Source organism: Sinocyclocheilus anshuiensis, unplaced genomic scaffold, assembly GCF_001515605.1.
Source record: "Sinocyclocheilus anshuiensis isolate Anshui unplaced genomic scaffold, SAMN03320099.WGS_v1.1 scaffold479, whole genome shotgun sequence".
NCBI lineage: Eukaryota > Metazoa > Chordata > Actinopteri > Cypriniformes > Cyprinidae > Sinocyclocheilus > Sinocyclocheilus anshuiensis.
In genome coordinates, this window is record NW_015551042.1 from 665,883 (window position 1) to 670,256 (window position 4,374).

The following is a 4,374-nucleotide window of genomic DNA, read 5'->3' on the forward strand; positions in this document are numbered from 1 at the left end:
TAATAATATTTCAAATTTTTACTGATTTTACTGTATTTTTGATCAAATAAATGCTGCCTTGGTGAGCAAAAACTCCACTAAAAATATCACCAACCCCAAACCTGTGAACTGTTCAATTAAGCTAGAAATGGAAAAAATCTTAATTTACTCCTTACGTCGTTCCAAACCTGTATGACTTTCTTTCTTCTGTATAGAAGATATTTTGAAAAACACTGGCGTCCAACAACATTGACCTTCAAAGTGTTTTTGTTTTTTTTCATTTCTGGCTAAACTATCCCTTTAACTCTTGACATTTTGAATGACATTCATTTATATGAAATGATTCATGTGTGAAACCAATCCGGAGTCCGTATCTGCTAAGAGGTTTTGGGTTACCGCCAGATAAAGAGAGTGAGTGACACTGGTTATTTAGTTAACAGGCAATGAGTTTCAACATTTGACTGTTTTAAAGAAGCAATCGCTTCCCGAAATGCTGGAAGTGTGTCAGCACATGTTGCTCATTTAGCCGATGTGATTATAAGAGGTTTTGCCTGAACGTGTGAATCAGTAACATTGATTTGTACACCCGTGATGTCTTCCTGATGGCGCTTGAAAGGCTTCGAGAGCGACACGTTCTCAGAAACGTCTTGGATAATTCGATCCAGGTCGGTTTTAGCAGAAGAAACCACATTCAAATCAAAGCTGTAATGACTCTACAGCTGTGGGCAACTGAAAAGAGCCTTTATCCTCAATTAGGGGCTTGTCAGCAGGGAAAACGCACCTTTAAATTGCACACAATTCTCTCACAATCGTAGCCGAGCTGTTCGTCCTGAGCTCCCACAGACAGCCGAGCAATTTGCCGTAATCCGTATTGACGGCTCCTCAATGACCTCATCGCGCTGGAGCGGCCTAGGATTTTCTTAGAGACGGCCAATCTAAACAAGCGATTTAACTTTATGTGTGGGACTGAAGCCACTGCGGCGGCGTGATGAATGCGGCGCAGATACGAAGCGCAGGATAAGCCATGCAGAATGCGTTTCAAGGTGTCTTGTGCGGGTTTGCTGTGTGGAATATCAACCTACTACAGCAAACTGCATCTTTTCTTTGTTGTGTTTTACTGCTCTGGGCAATTTCCAAGCACTTACGCTGTAAACCCTCTGCACACACGACGATCGTTTACGCTTTTCCCGGCGCGCCGACAAACATGGTTTGATTGGGGCAACACCAGCTGGGTCAGTTTTTATTTCTTTGCTTAATTAACGCTCTGCGCTTCTGAGACCTTCCAGAGTTTTGAAGCCACTGGCGTCTGAAGTTTTTTTTTTTCAAAACAGCTTTGACTTCTTTAGCTTTCACTCCTTTTCACGTCAACCTCGAGATGCACAATAGAAGCAGTTGTTCCCATACAGCCAAAAAAACAAAACAAAAAATATATATTATATATTAATATTAATAAAAAATTTAATATTTTATAAATGTATATATTTCATGAATATAATTATGAATACATTTCAAATATATTATTATTATTATTATTATTAAATAAAAAGTTTTAAAATTACTAAATAAAAAATATGATTACTGTATATCAATATGGCTATAAAAATAAAATAAAATAAGTAATAATAATAATAATATAAAAATACTAAATAAAAACAAAATAAGTATTACTATTGTAATATCTCATAGTAAAATTAAAAAATGAGTATTTTAAGAAAAGTGATTATTCATTTTGTTTTACATTATAACTGTAAAATTACAATGATGATAATATTATGGCTCTCAATTTCTTCATTTTCAAACATTAAACCATAAAACTTTCATTTTAACAGAAAACTGCAGGTATCCTTTAAAGTAGTGGTCACCAACCTTTTTAGGCCCAAGATCCCTGAACTCGGCCTTTATATGAAAGACAAGATCTACCTATTGAAGAATTGATAGAAAAAGACATCCCAGATTGTACTTCAAATTTGAGGCCTTTTACTTAGTATTTTAATTAGTAATGCGCCGATCATAACCGATTCAGAATTCAGATTTTCTTTCTTTCTTTTTTTTTTTTAACTAGCAAATTGGCTGATTCTGATACTGATATTTAAGCAAATGTATTTATTGGCTATTTGCTTTATAACAAACAAACTGGCTTCAAACAAAAATATCTAGCTAGTTGAAATTAGAGGCAACCACTGCATTTTAATCACGATCTGCCCGGGCAGTTGTTTTTTATTTGATTTAGATTAATTTCAGGATTTAAAAAAAAAAAAAAAAGAATGGTCTGACTTTAGGTGTTATTTATTTATTTGTTGCAACTATGGCAGCTGAGAAGGCCATTCTTTGTGTTCTTTTTGAAGAATTTTCGGAGCCTGATGAAATTGGTATAAATACGTGTTTAATACTACAAAATACGCTCGATGTTACAGTCACTGCCCTTGCCCTACAGAATAAAAGAGAACATCCCAATCAAACGAAGGGATTTGTGGAAACTGTGGTTCCTAATTATTGTGATCCAACATTTGCCTCGCATTTCAGTCCAATTCCGCCGGAAAACCGCGGACTTGGCAACACTGCTTATGAACCGACCGCAATAGCGTTTCCTTGGTTACCGCTGTAAACAAAGCAGAGCCGCGCTTTATACGGAGGAGAAGAAAATGCCATTGCCATCGAAACTTTTCTCAAGACAGTTCCCTTCTGTGATACATTAATATAGCCCCAGAAATGTAATGCATTTTTGTACTTATTTTACTGTTATTTTTGGGATCTACTGGGACAGTGATAAAGATCTACGAGTCGATCGCGATCGACGGGTTGGCGACCACTGCTTTAAAGCATGTAAATTAACACATTGCCACGCTTCACTGAGAAAATATAAATTAACAATAAAATATATATAATATTCAAAATATATTTATGTAATATATTTTGGCCATTTTGTGTACATTTTTGAAAATAGATTTTAAAAATATCCATGTATTTATAAAAGCATTTAAAAATATATTTTGTCCTCTATATATTTCAATACAGAAAAACACATTAAGATATTAATATACAGTATGAAGTTTGAAACTTAATATATTTTTAGTTTCAAAAATATATTTAATTTAGCTTCACAGTTTATAACATATTACCTTAACCTTAATTCCACCAGCGCCGTTCGGCGCATAGGGCGACAAGCGTTCTCCAACGGCTTCGATCCGCGGCCGTGACTTCAGCCTCGTCCCATGGAATGTCGACTGCTCGCAGATCTTCCATAAAAGTTCTTCGCCAGGTAATTTTTGGGCGTCCTTGTCTTCGTTTGCCTTGTACAGGCCCCCAGGATATTGCCATCTTGAGTATCCGATGATCAGGAAGGCGTAAGATGTGTCCGGCGAAACGAAAAAGACGTTCGGTAACTGTCGTGGAGAGGGGCATTTTTGTGGCCGCTTGATTTTTTAGGGCCATAGTGAGGTCTCGTAGGGCAGTTTGGGTCAGGCCAAGAAAGACAATATCATCAGCAAGGTCGAGATCGGCAAGGAAGAGATTACCAACTGTCCAAGATATGCCGATGTGTAGGTGGTTGATGGAGTGGCAGGCGACAAAGTCGATGACAAGAAGGAATAACATTGGTGAAAGTACACAACCTTGTCGTACACCAGTTTCAATTGCGAAGAAATCAGTTATTCCTTCTTCCATCCGTACACAACATCAAGAGCCTTGGTAAAGGTTACGAAAGATGTTTACAAATCGAGATGGAATTCCGTAAGCCCGGGCTATCTTCCATAGCGTTTCTCGGTGCACAAAGGCCTTGACAAAGTCGATAAAGTTCAGTGAGATCCGTTGTTGGTATTCCAGCGATTGTTCAATCACTTGCGGCAGAACAAAAATCTGCTCAATGCAGGATCGGCCACTTCGGAAGCCCGCTTGTTTATCTCTAAGGCAGGCATCGACAGAAGGACAATAGAAAATACCTTTCCAGGTACTGATAGAAGGTTAATACCCCGCCAGTTATCACACTGGGAGAGATCGCCTTTTTTTGGGAGCGTGATGATCATACCTCATTTCCATTCCTCAGGGACTGCTGAGGTTGCCCAGCAAGCATTGAGTAAATCTATCAGGGCATTGACAAGGCACTGGTCACCAGATTTAAGTAGTTCAGGCGGGATCTCCTCCAAGCCTGCAGCTTTTACATTCTTGAGTGCCCAGATCGCATTTTTTGTTTCGGCTGCTGTGATCGTATCAAGGTTTACTGGCAGATCGGGTATAGGATTTAGGAGGCTGGGATCGAATGCTGTGGTTGGCGCTGGCTGGTTTAGGACTTCCTTGAAATGCTCAACCCAGCGACGCTCGCGTTCTTCTTGAGTAGGAAGGGCCCTGCCTTCCCGATCTTTAATCGGTGCGCCGCTTCCGGATGGGGAGTTGGTAGGC